The sequence below is a fragment of the Crinia signifera genome, chromosome 2, assembly GCF_055691185.1.
Source record: "Crinia signifera chromosome 2, ASM5569118v1, whole genome shotgun sequence".
Taxonomy (NCBI): Eukaryota; Metazoa; Chordata; class Amphibia; order Anura; family Myobatrachidae; genus Crinia; species Crinia signifera.
This window is the reverse complement of record NC_139218.1, coordinates 380,662,775-380,683,448: the sequence shown is the minus strand read 5'-3', so window position 1 is coordinate 380,683,448 and position 20,674 is coordinate 380,662,775. Positions and strand designations below refer to the sequence as shown.

At 59.7% G+C, this 20,674-nt stretch overlaps 1 long non-coding RNA gene across 1 annotated transcript; it reads left to right on the top strand.

Annotated features, from left to right (window-relative positions):
• The first annotated feature begins 13,401 nt into the window (after nt 1-13,401).
• On the top strand, nt 13,402-19,729 carry LOC146059241 (uncharacterized). Its single transcript, XR_014470204.1, has 3 exons — nt 13,402-13,422; nt 17,567-17,707; nt 19,343-19,729. It is a non-coding gene; the product is annotated as an uncharacterized LOC146059241 (long non-coding RNA).
• The last annotated feature ends 945 nt before the right edge of the window (nt 19,730-20,674 follow it).

Here is a 20,674-nt window from a genome sequence, read left to right as displayed (position 1 = left end):
CTCTGGAGTGGTTGCCATTGCAGCCTCCATCTTTGTCCCAAAAATGGAAAAGATTCCCTGAATTGGTCACCCTGTATTATTCCCTGTAAACCACTTGTCTGGCATTTATTCATCAGATGTGACAACACCAGGCTGGTCCCTAAACAGTGGGGAATTTCTCATTAGGCACAAGAGGCACTTGCCTAGGGGCCAACTTGCTGGGGGCCGCCCCTGGACAGGGGCACCATCAGTTCTGCCAGGACCCGGTAAAATGAGTGGGCATGGCCATGCCCCTGTAAATATTTTGCAGCTGCCTCTCTCCCCACCTTAGCACAAAGCACTGAGCAGCATGTGCTGAGCTGGGGAGAGAGGCTGTGCTGCGACGGGAGCCTGTCCTCTCTCTCCCACTGCCTGGCTCTCTGCAACAAGGAAGGGGGTAGCGAGCAACATCTCCCCCATCCTACAGCAACATACATTATCAGCAGCCCCTTGAGGCAAGCCCAGTGACAGGGGGGGCTGGGGGTTGTCTAGGGGTACAACTGACAATTGTGAAGGGCCCCAGGGGCAGAGCATGAAAGTGGGATGTGGTGGTAGTGATGTACGCTATATACACTGCTAGCAGCCAATCTGGCTGTACTATCTGTGTGGTCCTGCTGCCATCTGCTCTGCTGTCTACAGGCTGTGCTGCCAAGTGGCCACTGCCTGTACTGCGCATGTGCCCTGGCCAACAGCTCAGCTGTGTGTATTGCAGCACAGCGACACAGCACAGCCTGTAGATGGCCAAGCAGATGGCCATGGTGGCTGGCTAAACTCCCCCTGGCAATGAGCATGTAAACTCCTCCTGGCAATGAGCATGCAGTCCCCCATGGGCAACAAGCATGTAATCCCCCCTGGACAATGAGCATTTAACCCCCCCCCCAGGCAACGAGCATGTAAACTCTCTCTGGCAATGAGCATGTAATTCCCCCTGGGCAAACAGCATGTAATCCCCTATGGCAACAAGCATGTAAACTCACCCTGGCAATGAGCATGTAATTCCCACTTGAGCAATGAGCATGTAAGGTGTGTGGTATTATGTGTAATAGGCATTACGGCATGTGGTATAAAATGTGATGGACATTACGGCGTGTGCTATAATATGTGATGGGCATTACAGTGTGTGGTATAATGTGTAGTAGGCATTACTATGTATGGCATAATATGTAGTAGGCATTATGCGTAATTTTTTGCCACTCGCCTGAGGCTCGCACTCTTCCTAATTTTAGTATGTGTGTCACAGTGGATGGTGGTTTTGCAGTGGTACTGTTAATCCACATAGTGGGGTGGGCTTTAAGGGGGTACTCTTATTCACTTGGAAGGGTATAATGATGAAGGGGTAAGTTCTCTCACTCACCTAGGTGGGGGGGAGTTTTATTGAAGGGGCTACCCTCACTGAAATTAATAATTGGTTGTAGCTGTTAGTTCAGAGGAAAGGCTGTCTGCGCTGGGGTCACCCTTCTTCCCTGCTTAACACCACTGCTTGTGCTTGAGGGGGGGGGGGAGGGCAGAAATATTAGTGTATGTGTGTATGGGGCCCCAATACTTCTGTTGCCAGCACTGCCTGGAGGCTAGAGAGAAGCTGCTGGAAAATGTGTTATGGTTTCAATATTTTGACCATCAATAGACGAATGTTCCACCCAACAATGTTTGTTCTGATGTTTCAAAAAATATATAATTTTTTTATTATTTTATTATATTTCATTTATTATATTTATATATTTATATACAGTATGTATATATATATAATATATATATATATATATATATATATATATATCTTATATATTTGGCTACATCTGTCACTCAAAGTGTGCCTGAAGCTGTAACGCTGGGTGGAGCCTCTGACTCACATGACTGACTCACACGACAGAGAACCAGCCCAGTGAGCCCACAGTGCCAGACTGCCAGGGTCTGCCTCTCCATGTTACACAGTAAAGACACAGCTACTCACCAGACACACCAGGTGAGCGCCCCACACCTCCATACCTCCATACCTCCATACCTCCCAACATGACCCTCTCCAGGAGGGACAGAATGCTCTGTTTGTGGACTTCCATCTTAATTTATGATTGTCATCACCTGTTTTAAACAGGGTAATTGATAAGAAAGGTGTTTAAGCACAGGTGATGGTAATCCATAAATTAAGAAGAAAGTCCAGAAACAGAGCAATGTGTCCCTCCCCCCCCCCCCCCCATTCACGGCAACCCCACGATTAAATGGCACATGCAAAACACTGACATGGCTATGGTCGACAATGAAAAAGGTTGACATGAGTTTTTGAAGATTTATTTTTCACTTTTTCAATGTTTTCATATTCATTCTCATGTGTCGACATGGACACCAATGAAGTGCCACACTTATGTCAACATTTACATTTGTTGGCCTTTCTGTGTTGATTTTTTCTTGTGGCGATTCGCGGCACCCCCCGGCGACCCCCCTCCCGCGATTCACAGCACACCCCCACCCCGTGACACACCCCCTCCTGCGATTCTTGGCACCCTGCGACCCCCCCTCCCACGATTTGTGCCAACCCCCTAGGCCCCCCCTTCCTCGCGGTACCCCCCACCCCCCGCGACCCCCCCTACTGCGATTCCCCCCCCCTGTCATTGCAGCAACCCCCCGACCCTGTGACCCACCCTCCCACGATTCACTGCAACCCCCCTCCCACGATTCGCGGCACCCACACCCCCCGCGACCCCCCCTCCCGCAATTCACGGCATCCACCCACGACCCCTCCCCCCGTGATTCACGGACACACCTCACCTCCCCCCCCCCCACCCCCGCTCGCGATTCACGGCAACCCCAGGATTAAATGGCACATGCAAAACACTGACACGGCTATGGTCGACAATGAAAAAGGTTGACATGAGTTTTTGAAGATTTATTTTTCTTTTTTGAATGTTTTCATATTCATTTTCATGTGTCGACATGGACACCAAAGAAGTGCCACACTTATGTCAACATTTACATGTGTTGACCTTTCTGTGTCGATTTTTTCTTGTAGCAATTTTTTTACAGTGACAACTATGTGCACGTCAACCTACACATCATCAACCAATTCTTTGTATAATACATAACACCTGTTCTGTTTTACTGTAGGTGTTTTAAGTCAGATCTTTTACTACTACTATTACTGTTTATGTAAATGCATTCTGAATGACAGCAACATCCTACCATCCTTCTACAAGAATATATAACCAACTAGGTGATTTATCGCGCCCCGTGCCCCCCCCTCCCGCAATTCACGGACCCCCCGCGCACGCCCCCCACGATTCACGCCCCCTCCCACGATTCACGTCACCCCCCGCACACACCCCCCTCCCGCAATTCGCAACCACCCCCCCTCCCGCAATTCACGCCCCCTCCCATGCTTTGCGGACCCCCGCCCTCTCCCGCGATCCGCGGACACCTGCGCCCCCTCCCTCCCTTGATTTACGGCACCCACCACGCCCCTCCCACAATTCACGGCACCCCTAAGCCCCTCTTTAGTCCCCCGTATACTCACACACCCTATCACTACCCAGCTTCCTGCTCTCCTGAACCGTAACTTCCATCACTGGGGAGTCGCTGACTTTGTTTTGCCCACATGCCCCTATCATGCCTCATAGCCCAGCCTCCTGCTCTCATGCACCCTAACTCCCCACCCAGTAGGAGGAGACACTGACTCAGGGCCATCATCCTGTACTCATGTACTGCCACACTGGACCCTCACCCACTGGCAGAAGCTGCACAGTATCTCCCACCCTCCTCTTTAGTCCCCCTTATTCCCACACACCCCTATCACTACCCAGCCTCCTGTTTTCCTGTGTTGTGACCTCCGCCAGTGGGGAGCTGCTGACTCAAAAACACCCTACTATACTATTGCACACACACACACACCTAAACAACATGCACACACAGCCCCCCCCCCCCCCACACCCACAAATGTCACTGTACTATCCACACTATCAATGTACATCTTACTCTGTAACCGCTTTTTAATTAAACAAAACAATACACACCCCCTTCCACATCATATGCTCTCTATTTAACACATTTCACTATAACTCAAGTTGCAATACAGGGCATCTTTCATACAATTCTAACCATCTTTCTCATGTACAAATGTTCACAAATTAAGGGGGCGCAGCCCCTTACGACGGTGTGAAGAGCGCCCGTAGGGCGCGATGAATCACCTAGTATATATTATAAGGGCACGGTAGTGCCCTTATATTAAGGCTGAATCCAACGAACGGATTTTTCCCATAGGGAACTTTTCGGATGGGGGCATGGTGTTTGAGGGACTGCACCTCAAAAGTGACTGGGCGTACTGAGCTGAAATTTGGCAGGTACGCGTAGAATCGTCAACCGGTGCTGCGTGCCAAATTTCAGGGCGAAATATTAAAAAATGACCAATTGGGAGCGATCTAAACTTCCAACTGCCAGTTTTTTTCTGACACCTCAGAAATGACACTTTGTCACCCATGTTAGTCTATGAGGTTTTTTTTGGGAAGGCATAACTCAGGGTAGGGGAACAATTGAGACTTGGGTTTGTTTTATTAGGTAGATATTGTCCCAGTGGAGTGCCTTTTGGGGTTGAGGATTTTCAGATAGGTACAGTTTTTTTTTAATTTAGTGAAACGTCCCCCATTATAAAGATAGGAGTCTCCAACTTGTTGCGCATGCGCAGTGTGTGGCCAGCAGGGGGAGTACAGACAGGCCTCACTTGGGAGTACCAAGATGGCCGACGGAGATGCGAGGGGCTAGAACTTTAGACCTGCTGCCTACAGGGTCCCGTTGCTGCAGCCCCGCAATCCCTCCAAGGGGAGAGGACCGTCGGCGCACCACAGACAGGAGCTAAAAGGTTCCAAACGTATTTTTGCAGTCAGCCACCCGGCACGCGATTGCTATGGGCGGCTGACACTTAACACCCACCCACCAACCCACAAGAATAATAGCGCCGCAGATTTGGGAGGGGAAGCTTTCTTGGTTTGCCTGTTTAAAACCCACAGCTCCCGGCCGCCGCGCGCATACACACACTGACATGAGCCCGTGCTGCTGCGGCGCTCAGGTCAGTGTGTGTATGCGCGCGGCGGCCGGGAGCTGTGTGTTTACACTGGCAAACAAAACTAAGGAAGCTTCCCGTGCCGTGTCTGCAGCGCCGCGGCTGCAAGTATTTTTGTGGGTGGGTGGGGTGTGATTTGTGTCAGCAAGGCTGGGGTTGGTGGTGGGGGGACCCAGCGCTGTATGTGCCAGTGATGCAGCGGCGGCATGAGAGCCGCAGCTGCTGCATGTCAGTGCATGGCCCCCCCTCACTGTCCTCGTGTGTCCCCCGCCCCCCCCTCACTGCATATACTGTGTATACGCTGTGCCCCCCCCGTATGTATGCTGTGCCCCCCCCCGTGTGTATGCTGTGCCCCCCGTGTGTATGCTGTGCCCCCCCGTGTGTATGCTGTGCCCCCCGTGTGTATGCTGTGCCCCCCGTGTGTATGCTGTGCCACACCGTGTGTATGCTGTGCCCCACCGTGTGTATGCTGTGCCCCACCGTGTGTATGCTGTGCCCCACCGTGTGTACGCTGTGCCCCCTCCTCCGTGTGTACGCTGTGCCCCCCTCCTCCCTGCCCCCATGTGTATGCTGCCCCCCCCAGTGCCCCCGTGTGTACGCTGTTCCCTGCCCCCCAGTGTCCCGTGTGTACGCTGTTCCCTGCCCCCAGTGCCCCCGTGTGTACGCTGTTCCCTGCCCCCCGTGTGTACGCTGCCCCCCCAGTGCCCCCGTGTGTACGCTGTTCCCTGCCCCCAGTGCCCCCGTGTGTATGCTGTTCCGTGCCCCCGTGTGTACGCTGTTCCCTGCCCCACAGTGCCCCCCTGTGTATGCTGTTTCCTGCCTCCCAGTGCCCCCGTGTGTACACTGTACCCTGCCCCCCAGTGCCCCCGTGTGTACGCTGTTCCCTGCCCCCCTCCTCCGTGTGTACGCTGCGCCCCCCTCCTCCGTGTGTACGCTGCGCCCCCCTCCTCCGTGTGTACGCTGCGCCCCCCTCCTCCGTGTGTACGCTGCGCCCCCCTCCTCCGTGTGTACGCTGTGCCCCCCTCCTCCGTGTGTACGCTGTGCCCTTTAATATTATTATTTATTATATTTCCTGCCCAGACGCTGACCTCCCCATGCCACCGCCAGGACTGAGGACCTACCACAGCCTGCGGACCAGATTCAGGCGCTTCCTTGAGTTGCCTCCGCCACCGAGAAGGCAGAAAGAAGCCACCCGGACCATCAGAGGAGCAGCTGCATCCAGGTAAATCCATCCCCCCACTGTCCCTGTGTGTACCCGGCCCCCACCCCACTGTCCGCGTGTGTACCCAGTGCCCCCATGTGTACGCTGTCCTCTTCCCAGTGCCCCCATGTGTACGCTGTCCTCTTCCCAGTGCCCCCATGTGTACGCTGTCCCCTTCCCAGTGCCCCCATGTGTACGCTGTCCCCTTCCCAGTGCCCCCATGTGTAAGCTGTCCCCTTCCCAGTGCCCCCATGTGTACGCTGTCCCCTTCCCAGTGCCCCCATGTGTACGCTGTCCCCTTCCCAGTGCCCCCGTGTGTATGCTGCCCCCATCCCAGTGCCCCCTTGTTTACGCTGTTCCCTGACCCCGTGTGTACGCTGTCCCCTTCCCAGTGCCCCCGTGTGTATGCTGCCCCCATCCAAGTGCCCCCTTGTTTACGCTGTTCCCTGACCCCGTGTGTACGCTGTCCCCTTCCCAGTGCCCCCGTGTGTACGCTGTCCCCTTCCCAGTGCCCCCGTGTGTAAGCTGTCCCCTTCCCAGTGCCCCCATGTGTACGCTGTCCCCTTCCCAGTGCCCCCATGTGTACGCTGTCCCCTTCCCAGTGCCCCAATGTGTACGCTGTCCCCTTCCCAGTGCCCCCGTGTGTACGCTGTCCCCTTCCCAGTGCCCCCGTGTGTACGCTGTCCCCTTCCCAGTGCCCCCGTGTGTGTACGCTGTCCCCTTCCCAGTGCCCCCGTGTGTGTACGCTGTCCCCTTCCCAGTGCCCCCGTGTGTGTACGCTGTCCCCTTCCCAGTGCCCCCGTGTGTGTACGCTGTCCCCTTCCCAGTGCCCCGTGTGTGTACGCTGTCCCCTTCCCAGTGCCCCCGTGTGTGTACGCTGTCCCCCCCAGTGCCCCAGTGTGTGCACTGTCCCCCCCAGTGCCCCCGTGTGTGCACTGTCCCCCCCCACAGTGCTACCGTGTGTACGCTGTTCCCTGCCCCCCAGTGCCCCTGTGTGTACGCTGTTCCCTGCCCCCATGTGTATGCTGCCCCCCCCAGTGCCCCCGTGTGTACGCTGTTCCCTGCCCCCCAGTGTCCCGTGTGTACGCTGTTCCCTGCCCCCAGTGCCCCGTGTGTACGCTGCCCCCCCCAGTGCCCCCGTGTGTACGCTGTTCCCTGCCTCCCAGTGCCCCCATGTGTATGCTGTTCGCTGCCCCCCAGTGCCCCCGTGTGTACGCTGTTCCCTGCCCCACAGTGCCCCCCTGTGTATGCTGTTTCCTGCCTCCCAGTGCCCCCGTGTGTACACTGTACCCTGCCCCCCAGTGCCCCCGTGTGTATGCTGTTCCCTGCCCCATGTGTATGCTGCCCCCCCCAGTGCCCCCGTGTGTACGCTGTTCCCTGCCCCCCAGTGTCCCGTGTGTACGCTGTTCCCTGCCCCCAGTGCCCCCGTGTGTACGCTGTTCCCTGCCCCCGTGTGTACGCTGCCCCCCCCAGTGCCCCCGTGTGTACGCTGTTCCCTGCCCCCCAGTGCCCCCATGTGTACGCTGTTCCCTGCCCCCAGTGCCCCCGTGTGTATGCTGTTCCGTGCCCCCGTGTGTACGCTGTTCCCTGCCCCACAGTGCCCCCCTGTGTATGCTGTTTCCTGCCTCCCAGTGCCCCCGTGTGTACACTGTACCCTGCCCCCCAGTGCCCCCGTGTGTACGCTGTTCCCTGCCCCCTCCTCCGTGTGTACGCTGCGCCCCCCTCCTCCGTGTGTACGCTGCGCCCCCCTCCTCCGTGTGTACGCTGTGCCCCCCTCCTCCGTGTGTACGCTGTGCCCTTTAATATTATTATTTATTATATTTCCTGCCCAGACGCTGACCTCCCCATGCCACCGCCAGGACTGAGGACCTACCACAGCCTGCGGACCAGATTCAGGCGCTTCCTTGAGTTGCCTCCGCCACCGAGAAGGCAGAAAGAAGCCACCCGGACCATCAGAGGAGCAGCTGCATCCAGGTAAATCCATCCCCCCACTGTCCCTGTGTGTACCCGGCCCCCACCCCACTGTCCGCGTGTGTACCCAGTGCCCCCATGTGTACGCTGTCCTCTTCCCAGTGCCCCCATGTGTACGCTGTCCTCTTCCCAGTGCCCCCATGTGTACGCTGTCCCATTCCCAGTGCCCCCATGTGTACGCTGTCCCCTTCCCAGTGCCCCCATGTGTAAGCTGTCCCCTTCCCAGTGCCCCCATGTGTACGCTGTCCCCTTCCCAGTGCCCCCATGTGTACGCTGTCCCCTTCCCAGTGCCCCCGTGTGTATGCTGCCCCCATCCCAGTGCCCCCTTGTTTACGCTGTTCCCTGACCCCGTGTGTACGCTGTCCCCTTCCCAGTGCCCCCGTGTGTACGCTGTCCCCTTCCCAGTGCCCCCGTGTGTACGCTGTCCCCTTCCCAGTGCCCCCATGTGTACGCTGTCCCCTTCCCAGTGCCCCCATGTGTACGCTGTCCCCTTCCCAGTGCCCCAATGTGTACGCTGTCCCCTTCCCAGTGCCCCCGTGTGTACGCTGTCCCCTTCCCAGTGCCCCCGTGTGTACGCTGTCCCCTTCCCAGTGCCCCCGTGTGTACGCTGTCCCCTTCCCAGTGCCCCCGTGTGTACGCTGTCCCCTTCCCAGTGCCCCCGTGTGTATGCTGTCCCCTTCCCAGTGCCCCCATGTGTACGCTGTCCCCTTCCCAGTGCCCCCATGTGTACGCTGTCCCCTTCCCAGTGCCCCAATGTGTACGCTGTCCCCTTCCCAGTGCCCCCGTGTGTACGCTGTCCCCTTCCCAGTGCCCCCGTGTGTACGCTGTCCCCTTCCCAGTGCCCCCCGTGTGTGTACGCTGTCCCCTTCCCAGTGCCCCCGTGTGTGTACGCTGTCCCCTTCCCAGTGCCCCCGTGTGTGTACGCTGTCCCCTTCCCAGTGCCCCCGTGTGTGTACGCTGTCCCCTTCCCAGTGCCCCGTGTGTGTACGCTGTCCCCTTCCCAGTGCCCCCGTGTGTGTACGCTGTCCCCCCCAGTGCCCCAGTGTGTGCACTGTCCCCCCCAGTGCCCCCGTGTGTGCTCTGTCCCCCCCCCACAGTGCTACCGTGTGTACGCTGTTCCCTGCCCCCCAGTGCCCTTGTGTGTACGCTGTTCCCTGCCCCCATGTGTATGCTGCCCCCCCCAGTGCCCCCGTGTGTACGCTGTTCCCTGCCCCCCAGTGTCCCGTGTGTACGCTGTTCCCTGCCCCCAGTGCCCCGTGTGTACGCTGCCCCCCCCAGTGCCCCCGTGTGTACGCTGTTCCCTGCCTCCCAGTGCCCCCATGTGTATGCTGTTCGCTGCCCCCCAGTGCCCCCGTGTGTACGCTGTTCCCTGCCTCACAGTGCCCCCCTGTGTATGCTGTTTCCTGCCTCCCAGTGCCCCCGTGTGTACACTGTACCCTGCCCCCCAGTGCCCCCGTGTGTATGCTGTTCCCTGCCCCCATGTGTATGCTGCCCCCCCCCAGTGCCCCCGTGTGTACGCTGTTCCCTGCCCCCCAGTGTCCCGTGTGTACGCTGTTCCCTGCCCCCAGTGCCCCCGTGTGTACGCTGTTCCCTGCCCCCCGTGTGTACGCTGCCCCCCCAGTGCCCCCGTGTGTACGCTGTTCCCTGCCCCCCAGTGCCCCCATGTGTACGCTGTTCCCTGCCCCCAGTGCCCCCGTGTGTATGCTGTTCCGTGCCCCCGTGTGTACGCTGTTCCCTGCCCCACAGTGCCCCCCTGTGTATGCTGTTTCCTGCCTCCCAGTGCCCCCGTGTGTACACTGTACCCTGCCCCCCAGTGCCCCCGTGTGTACGCTGTTCCCTGCCCCCCTCCTCCGTGTGTACGCTTCGCCCCCCTCCTCTGTGTGTACGCTGCGCCCCCCTCCTCCGTGTGTACGCTGTGCCCCCCTCCTCCGTGTGTACGCTGTGCCCTTTAATATTATTATTTATTATATTTCCTGCCCAGACGCTGACCTCCCCATGCCACCGCCAGGACTGAGGACCTACCACAGCCTGCGGACCAGATTCAGGCGCTTCCTTGAGTTGCCTCCGCCACCGAGAAGGCAGAAAGAAGCCACCCGGACCATCAGAGGACCAGCTGCATCCAGGTAAATCCATCCCCCCACTGTCCCTGTGTGTACCCGGCCCCCACCCCACTGTCCGCGTGTGTACCCAGTGCCCCCATGTGTACGCTGTCCTCTTCCCAGTGCCCCCATGTGTACGCTGTCCTCTTCCCAGTGCCCCCATGTGTACGCTGTCCCCTTCCCAGTGCCCCCATGTGTACGCTGTCCCCTTCCCAGTGCCCCCATGTGTACGCTGTCCTCATCCCAGTGCCCCCTTGTTTACGCTGTTCCCTGACCCCGTGTGTACGCTGTCCCCTTCCCAGTGCCCCCGTGTGTACGCTGTCCCCTTCCCAGTGCCCCCATGTGTACGCTGTCCCCTTCCCAGTGCCCCCATGTGTACGCTGTCCCCTTCCCAGTGCCCCCGTGTGTACGCTGTCCCCTTCCCAGTGCCCCCGTGTGTATGCTGTCCCCTTCCCAGTGCCCCCGTGTGTACGCTGTCCCCTTCCCAGTGCCCCCGTGTGTACGCTGTCCCCTTCCCAGTGCCCCCGTGTGTGTACGCTGTCCCCTTCCCAGTGCCCCCGTGTGTGTACGCTGTCCCCTTCCCAGTGCCCCCGTGTGTGTACGCTGTCCCCTTCCCAGTGCCCCCGTGTGTGTACGCTGTCCCCTTCCCAGTGCCCCGTGTGTGTACGCTGTCCCCTTCCCAGTGCCCCCGTGTGTGTACGCTGTCCCCCCCAGTGCCCCAGTGTGTGCACTGTCCCCCCCAGTGCCCCCGTGTGTGTTCTGTCCCCCCCCCACAGTGCTACCGTGTGTACGCTGTTCCCTGCCCCCCAGTGCCCCTGTGTGTACGCTGTTCCCTGCCCCCATGTGTATGCTGCCCCCCCCCAGTGCCCCCGTGTGTACGCTGTTCCCTGCCCCCAGTGTCCCGTGTGTACGCTGTTCCCTGCCCCCAGTGCCCCGTGTGTACGCTGCCCCCCCCCAGTGCCCCCGTGTGTACGCTGTTCCCTGCCTCCCAGTGCCCCCATGTGTATGCTGTTCGCTGCCCCCCAGTGCCCCCGTGTGTACGCTGTTCCCTGCCCCACAGTGCCCCCCTGTGTATGCTGTTTCCTGCCTCCCAGTGCCCCCGTGTGTACACTGTACCCTGCCCCCCAGTGCCCCCGTGTGTATGCGGTTCCCTGCCTCCATGTGTATGCTGCCCCCCCCAGTGCCCCCGTGTGTACGCTGTTCCCTGCCCCCCAGTGTCCCGTGTGTACGCTGTTCCCTGCCCCCAGTGCCCCCGTGTGTACGCTGTTCCCTGCCCCCCGTGTGTACGCTGCCCCCCCAGTGCCCCCGTGTGTACGCTGTTCCCTGCCCCCCAGTGCCCCCATGTGTACGCTGTTCCGTGCCCCCGTGTGTATGCTGTTCCGTGCCCCCGTGTGTACGCTGTTCCCTGCCCCACAGTGCCCCCCTGTGTATGCTGTTTCCTGCCTCCCAGTGCCCCCGTGTGTACACTGTACCCTGCCCCCCAGTGCCCCCGTGTGTACGCTGTTCCCTGCCCCCGTGTGTACGCTGTTCCCTGCCCCCCAGTTCCCCCGTGTGTACGCTGTTCCTTGCCCCCCAGTGCCCCCGTGTGTACGCTATTCCCTGTTTCCCCGTGTGTACGCTGTTCCCTGCCCCCCCAGTGCCCCCGTGTGTACGCTGTTCCCTGCCCCCCCAGTGCCCCCGTGTGTACGCTATTCCCTGCCCCAGTGCCCCCGTGTGTACGCTGTTCCCTGCCCCAGTGCCCCCGTGTGTACGCTGTTCCCTGCCCCCCAGTGCCCCCGTGTGTACGCTGTTCCCTGCCCCTGTGCCCCGTGTGCACGCTGTTCCCTGCCCCAGTGCCCCCGTGTGTACACTGTACCGTGCCCCCTAGTGACCCCGTGTGTACGCTGTTCCCTGCTCCCCAGTGCCCCCGTGTGTACGCTGTTCCCTGTGCCCCCGTGTGTACGCTGTTCCCTGCCCCCCGTGTGTACGCTGCCCCCCCAGTGCCCCCGTGTGTACGCTGTTCCCTGCCCCCCAGTGCCCCCATGTGTACGCTGTTCCCTGCCCCCAGTGCCCCCGTGTGTATGCTGTTCCGTGCCCCCGTGTGTACGCTGTTCCCTACCCCACAGTGCCCCCCTGTGTATGCTGTTTCCTGCCTCCCAGTGCCCCCGTGTGTACACTGTACCCTGCCCCCCAGTGCCCCCGTGTGTACGCTGTTCCCTGCCCCCGTGTGTACGCTGTTCCCTGCCCCCCAGTTCCCCCATGTGTACGCTGTTCCTTGCCCCCCAGTGCCCCCGTGTGTACGCTATTCCCTGTGCCCCCGTGTGTACGCTGTTCCCTGCCCCCCCAGTGCCCCCGTGTGTACGCTGTTCCCTGCCCCCCCAGTGCCCCCGTGTGTACGCTATTCCCTGCCCCCAGTGCCCCCGTGTGTACGCTGTTCCCTGCCCCAGTGCCCCCGTGTGTACGCTGTTCCCTGCCCCCCAGTGCCCCCGTGTGTACGCTGTTCCCTGCCCCTGTGCCCCGTGTGCACGCTGTTCCCTGCCCCAGTGCCCCCGTGTGTACGCTGTTCCCTGCCCCCGTGTGTACGCTGTTCCCTGCCCCCTAGTGACCCCGTGTGTACGCTGTTCCCTGCTCCCCAGTGCCCCCGTGTGTACGCTGTTCCCTGTGCCCCCGTGTGTACGCTGTTCCCTGCTCCCCAGTGCCCCCGTGTGTACGCTGTTCCCAGTGTCCCCGTGTGAACGCTGTTCCCTGCCCCCCAGTACCCCCCGTGTGAACGCTGTTCCCTGCCCCCCAGTGCCCCCGTGTGTACGCTGTTCCCTGCCTCCCAGTGCCCCCGTGTGTACGCTGTTCCCTGCCCCCCCCGTGTGTACGCTGTTCCCTGCCCCAGTGCCCCCTTGTGTACACTGTGCCCCCCCCCCCCGTGTGTACGCTGAGCCCTTTAATATTATTATTTATTATATTTCCTGCCCAGACGCTGACCTCCCCATGCCACCGCCAGGACTGAGGAGCTACCACAGCCTGCGGACCAGATTCAGGCGCTTCCTTGAGTTGCCTCTGCCACCGAGAAGGCAGAAAGAAGCCACCCGGACCGTCAGAGGAGCAGCTGCATCCAGGTAAAACTGTCCCCCCACTGTCCGCGTGTGTACCCAGTGCCCCCATGTGTACGCTGTCCTCTTCCCAGTGCCCCCATGTGTACACTGTCCTCTTCCCAGTGCCCCCATGTGTACGCTGTCCCCTTCCCAGTGCCCCCATGTGTACGCTGTCCCCTTCCCAGTGCCCCCGTGTGTACGCTGTCCCCTTCCCAGTGCCCCCGTGTGTGCGCTGTCCCCTTCCCAGTGCCCCCGTGTGTGCTCTGTCCCCTTCCCAGTGCCCCCGTGTGTGCTCTGTCCCCTTCCCAGTGCCCCCGTGTGTGCTCTGTCCCCTTCCCAGTGCCCCCATGTGTACGCTGCCCCCCCCAGTGCCCCCGTGTGTACGCTGTTCCCTGCCCCCCAGTGCCCCCATGTGTATGCTGCTCGCTGCCCCCAGTGCCCCCGTGTGTATGCTGTTCCGTGCCCCCGTGTGTACGCTGTTCCCTGCCCCACAGTGCCCCCCTGTGTATGCTGTTTCCTGCCTCCCAGTGCCCCCGTGTGTACACTGTACCCTGCCCCCCAGTGCCCCCGTGTGTATGCTGTTCCCTGCCCCCATGTGTATGCTGCCCCCCCCCCAGTGCCCCCGTGTGTACGCTGTTGCCTGCCCCCGAGTGTCCCGTGTGTACGCTGTTCCCTGCCCCCAGTGCCCCCGTGTGTACGCTGTTCCCTGCCCCCCGTGTGTACGCTGCCCCCCCAGTGCCCCCGTGTGTACGCTGTTCCCTGCCCCCCAGTGCCCCCATTTGTACGCTGTTCCCTGCCCCCAGTGCCCCCGTGTGTATGCTGTTCCGTGCCCCCGTGTGTACGCTGTTCCCTGCCCCCCAGTGCCCCCGTGTGTACGCTGTTCCCTGCCCCCAGTGCCCCCGTGTGTACGCTGTTCCCTGTGCGCTGTTCCCTGCCCCCTCAGTGCCCCCATGTGTACGCTATTCCCTGCCCCCAGTGCCCCCGTGTGTACGCTGTTCCCTGCCCCCATGTGCCCCTGTGTGTAAGCTGTTCCCTGCCCCCCAGTACCCCCGTGTGTACGCTGTTCCCTGCCCCCCAGTGTCCCCGTGTGAACGCTGTTCCCTGCCCCCCAGTACCCCCGTGTGAACGCTGTTCCCTGCCCCCCAGTGCCCCGTGTGTACGCTGTTCCCTTCCCCCCAGTGCCCCCGTGTGTACGCTGTTCCCTGCCTCCCCCCATGTGTACGCTGTTCCCTGCCCCAGTGCCCCCGTGTGTACACTGTACCCTGCCCCCCAGTGCCCCCGTGTGTACGCTGTTCCCTGCCCCCCAGTGCCCCCGTGTGTACGCTGTTCCCTGCCCCCCAGTGCCCCCGTCTGTACGCTGTTCCCTGCCCCCCAGTGCCCCCGTGTGTACGCTGTTCCCTGTGCCCCCGTGTGTACGCTGTTCCCTGCCCCCCCAGTGCCCCCGTGTGTACGCTATTCCCTGCTCCCAGTGCCCCCGTGTGTACGCTGTTCCCTGCCCCCATGTGCCCCCGTGTGTACGCTGTTCCCTGCCCCCATGTGCCCCCGTGTGTACGCTGTTCCCTGCCCCCCGTGTCCCCGTGTGAACGCTGTTCCCTGCCCCCCAGTACCCCCGTGTGAACGCTGTTCCCTGCCCCCCAGTGCCCCCGTGTGTACGCTGTTCCCTGCCCCAGTGCCCCCGTGTGTACGCTGTTCCCTGCCCCTGTGCCCCCGTGTGCGTGCTGTCCCCCCCCAGTGCCCCGTGTGTACGCTGCCCCCCCAGTGCCCCCGTGTGTACGCTGTCCCCCTCCCAGTGCCCCCGTGTGTACGCTGTTCCCCATCCCAGTGCCCCCGTGTGTACGCTGTCCCCTTCCCAGTGCCCCCGTGTGTACGCTGTCCCCTTCCCAGTGCCCACGTGTGTACGCTGTCCCCTTCCCAGTGCCCCCGTGTGTACGCTGTCCCCTTCCCAGTGCCCCCGTGTGTACGCTGTCCCCTTCCCAGTGCCCCCGTGTGTACGCTGTCCCCTTCCCAGTGCCCCCGTGTGTATGCTGTCCCCTTCCCAGTGCCCCCGTGTGTACGCTGTCCCCTTCCCATTGCCCCCGTGTGTACGCTGTCCCCTTCCCAGTGCCCCCGTGTGTACGCTGTCCTCTTCCCAGTGCCACCGTGTGTACGCTGTCCCCTTCCCAGTGCCCCCGTGTGTACGCTGTCCCCTTCCCAGTGCCCCCGTGTGTATGCTGTCCCCTTCCCAGTGCCCCCGTGTGTATGCTGTCCCTTCCCAGTGCCCCGTGTGTATGCTGTGCCCCCGTGTGTATGCTGTCCCCCCCAGTGCCCCCATGTGTATGCTGTCCCCCCGTGTGTGCGCTGTCCCCCCCAGTGCCCCCGTGTGTATGCTGCCTCCCCCCAGTGCTTCCGTGTGTATAGTTCACCCCGTGTGTATGCTGTGCCCCTCCCCGTGTGTATGCCGTGCCCCTCCCCGTGTGTATGCTGTGCCCCCCAGTGTGTATGCTGTGCCCCCCCCAGTGTGTATGCTGTGCCCCCCCAAGTGTGTATGCTGTGCCCCCCCCCAGTGTGTATGCTGTGCCCCCCCCGTGTGTATGCTGTACCCCCCCCCCCGTGTGTATGCTGTGCCCCCCCGTTTGTATGCTGTGCCCCTCGTGTGTATGCTGTGCCCCCCGTGTGTATGCTGTGCCCCCCGTGTGTATGCTGTGCCCCCCGTGTGTATGCTGTGCCCCCTCCGTGAGTATGCTGTGCCCCCCGTGTGTATGCTGTTCCCTGGCCCCCCAGTGCCCCCGTGTGTACACTGTTCCGTGCCCCCCTGTGTACGCTGTTCCCTGCCCCCCAGTGCCCCAGTGTGTACGCTGTTCCCTGCCCCACAGTGCCCCCGTGTGTATGCTGTTCCCTGCCCCCCAGTGCCCCCGTGTGTACGCTTTTCCCTGCCCCTGTGTGTATGCTGTCTCCCCCAAGTGCCCAAGTGTGTACGCTGTCCCCCCCAGTGCCCCCGTGTGTACGCTGTCCCCCCCAGTGCCCCCGTGTGTGCGCTGTCCCCCCAAGTGCCCCAGTGTGTATGCTGCCTCCCCCCAGTGCTTCGGTGTGTATAGTTCACCCCGTGTGTATGCTGTGCCCCTCCCCGTGTGTATGCTGTGCCCCCCCCCCCCCCCCCGGTGTGTATGCTGTGCCCCCCCCCCGTGTGTATGCTGTGCCCTTCCCCCCCGTGTGTATGCTGTGCCCCCCCCTTGTGTATGCTGTGCCCCCTTTGTGTGTATGCTGTGCCCCCCCTCCGTGTGTACGCTGTTCCTTGCCCCCCTGTGTATGCTGTTCCCTGCCCCCCAGTGCCCCCGTGTGTACACTGTTCCCTGCCCCCCAGTACCCCCGTGTGTATGCTGTTCCCTGCCCCGTGTGTACGCTGTTCCCTGCCCCCCAGTGCCCCCGTGTGTACGCTGCCCCCACCAGTGCCCCCGTGTGTCCGCTGTTCCCTGCCCCCCCAGTGCCCCCGTGTGTACGCTGCCCCCACAGTGCCCCCGTGTGTATGCTGTTCCCTGCCCCCAGTGTGTGTATGCTGTGCCCCCCCGGTGTGTATGCTGTGCCCCCCCGGTGTGTATGCTGTGCCCCCCCGGTGTGTATGCTGTGCCCCCCGGTGTGTATGCTGTGCCCCCCGGTGTGTATGCTGTGCCCCCCCGGTGTGTATGCTGTGCCCCCCGGTGTGTATGCTGTGCCCCCCGGTGTGTATGCTGTGCCCCCCCCCCGTATGCTGTGCCCCCCTCTGTGTGCGCTGTGCCCCCCTCTGTGTGCGCTGTGCCCCCCTCTGTGTGTGCGCTGTGCCCCCCTCTGTGTGTGCGCTGTGCCCCCCTCTGTGTGTGCGCTGTGCCTCCCTCTGTGTGTGCGCTGTGCCCCCCTCTGTGTGTGCGCTGTGCCCCCCTCCGTGCGTGCGCTGTGGCCCCCCTCCGTGCGTCCGCTGTGGCCCCCCTCCGTGCGTCCGCTGTGGCCCCCCTCCGTGCGTCCGCTGTGGCCCCCCTCCGTGCGTCCGCTGTGGCCCCCCTCCGTGCGTCCGCTGTGGCCCCCCTCCGTGCGTCCGCTGTGGCCCCCCTCCGTGTGTACGCTGTCCCCACCCCCTCCCTGTGTACGCTGTCCCCCCCCCCCCCCTCCGTGTGTACGCTGTGCCCCCTATATAATTATTATTATATTTCCTGCCCAGACGCAGACCTCCCCATGCTACCGCCGGGACTCAGTCGCTTCCACAGGCTGCGGACCAGATTCAGGCGCTTCATTGAGTTGCCTCTGCCACCGGGAAGGCAGAAAGAAGCCACTCGGCCATCAGAGGAGCAGCTGCACCCAGGTAAATTCGTCCCCCCACTGTCCCTGTGTGTACCCTGGCCCCCACCCCACTGTCCCTGCTTGTACGCTGGGCCCCACCCCACTGTCCCTGCGTGTACCCTGGCCCCCACCCCACTGTCCCTGCGTGTACCATGGCCCCCACCCCACTGTCCCTGCGTGTACCCTGGCCCCCACCCCACTGTCCCTGCGTGTACCCTGGCCCCCACCCCACTGTCCATGTGTGTACCCTGGCCCCCACCCCACTGTCCCTGTGTGTACCCCCCCAGTGCCCCCGTGTGTACGCTGTCCACCCCAGTGCCCCCGTGTGTACGCTGTTCCCCCCCCCTCCCAGTGCCCCCTAGTGTACGCTGTTCCCCCCTCCCAGTGCCCCCCGTGTGTACGCTGTTCCCCCCCCAGTGCCCCCGTGTGTACGCTGTTCCCCTCCCCCCCCAAATGCCCCCGTGTGCGCGCTGTCCCCCCAAATGCCCCCGTGTGCGTGCTGTCCCCCCCCCAGTGCCCCCGTGTGTGCTCTGTCCCCCCCCAGTGCCCTCGTGTGCGCGCTGTCTCCCCCACAGTGCCCTCGTGTGCGCGCTGTCTCCCCCACAGTGCCCCCGTTTGTGCGCCTTCCCCCACAGTGCCCCTGTGTGTGCGCTGTCTCCCCCACAGTGCCCCCGTTTGTGCGCCTTCCCCCACAGTGCCCCTGTGTGTGCGCTGTCCCCCCAATGCCCCCGTGTGTACGCTGTCCCCCCTCCCCCTTCCCAGTGCCCCCATGGGTACGCTGCCCCCCCCCTCAGTGCCCCCATGGGTATGCTGCCCCCCCTCAGTGCCCCCATGGGTACACTGCCCCCCCCCCCCTCAGTGCCCCAGTGTGTATGCTGCCCCCCTCAGTGCCCCCCATAGTGTAATAGGCAATACAGTGTTTGCTATAAAGTGTAATGGGCAGTACGGTGTTTGCTATAAAGTGTAATGGGCAGTACGGTGTTTGCTATAAAGTGTAATGGGCAGTACGGTGTTTGCTATAAAGTGTAATGGGCAGTATGGTGTTTGCTATATAGTGTAATGGGCAGTACAGTGTTTGCCATAAAGTGTAATGGGCAGTACGGTGTTTGCTTTAAAGTGAAATGGGCATTACGGTGTTTGCTATAAAGTGTAATGGGCAGTACGGTGTTTGCTATAAAGTGTAATGGGCAGTACGGTGTTTGCTATAAAGTATAATGGGCAGTATGGTGTTTGCAATAAAGTGTAATGGGCAGTACAGTGTTTGTTATAAAGTGTAATGGGCAGTACGGTGTTTGCTATAAAGTGTAATGGGCATTAGGGTATTTGCTATAAAGTGTAATGGGCAGTACGGTGTTTGCTATAAAGTGTAATGGGCAGTACGGTGTTTGCTATAAAGTGTAATGGGCATTACGGTGTTTGCTATAATGCGTAATGGGCATCACGGTGTGTGGCATAGCTTAATGGTCATTATGGCATGTGGCCTTTTACTATATTGGATCATCTCATCGTGATCCCAAAATAAAACTTTATTGATTTATTAACAACAGTATAAATGATGTTAGAGATTTTTTTTTCAAAATTTAAAAAAACTTTCCTTTTTGAAAAATGTAAAATTTTGATTTTGACCATTTTTATTGAAATATATCCACATCTGAAGAAGGAACCAGATTCCGAAACATGTTATGAGGATGCCAACACTCTGACGGGAGGACTCTGCTGTAACACCATTGTATCCCCATCCAAAGCCTGTGCGGTGGTGCTTTCATTCCTGCTACCCGGGACCCACCATCTATAGCACTCAGCCCACCGCACCTCCCTGGAATGGTGAGATAAAAGTATCACCGCACCTCCCTGGAATGGTGAGATAAAAGTATCAGATTGCCCCGTCGTGTTCATTGTACATGCACCTTGAAACACCTATGCATTGTCACTTTGGAATTGAAAAATTGTACTGCTGCTGCACTTGCACTTTGTGTACCCTTTTGCATTTGCACTTTTTAAACTGTGATTTGTATGTTAAATAAATCTTTGTTCTGGTAAAATATTCCCCATTGTGGGTCCAGATTATTCACATATCCACTCCGGAATATTTGCGCCTAACCTGTTGACCTAACCTTCCATTGAGATATACTGCTGTTTATAACTCATATGAAAGCCCATAAATTAAACCTTGTCCAACTCTTTACCTCAATTTCATCTTTGAAGGCATATTAACTTCACAAACCAATGTACGTTAGCCTAAGAATTTGAAGTTCTCTCACATCCAAGCCATCAATAAATATACCAAATGCAATTGCAACATGGAATAGTCAGTTTAACGCCCAGCGGGGAATGTAATAGGGTGTGAGAATCCAAAACTGAGAGATTTTAGGAGAGTTTATGCCCTACAGTAAAGCTTCTACACGCTGGGTGTCATGCTCATTGCCAGGGGTTTCATGGGCTGGATGTCTTGCCTGTTGACAGGGGTTTCATGCACTGGGACGGGTGTCATACTCATTGCCAGGGGTTTGTAATGCTCACTGCCAGGGGTTTGAAATTCTAGTGGCCAGGGTTAATGCTTGTTGCCAGGGTGTGTTATCGTTAAACATTTAAATAAATCCAATGTTTATTCTTTGTGAAATTTTAGATTTCTGAATTAAAAAAATAAATTGAAAAAAAGCTATGAAATTCCATTGACAAAAAACCTTACGGTTTCACATGTCCCATTAAGGCTTCTTACACATGATCTGGCATTTCTGAAACCTGTTGTAACTCTTCCACTCAAACGCCAAAAAGCAATGAAATTACGATCATTAAGGCTGACGCCTTAATGGACGTGTTCCTTGCGCAATACAGATATGGTACGCCATCACAGCCTGTGGGTAAGTGCAGATTCAGCACTCTCACAGAGTGAGATTGCTGTCACTCACACAATGGTGGAGCTGCTAATTCACAGATTTGTGTGCTCATTGGAATACACACATGCAGTCTATGCAACTGAAGGTCTGAG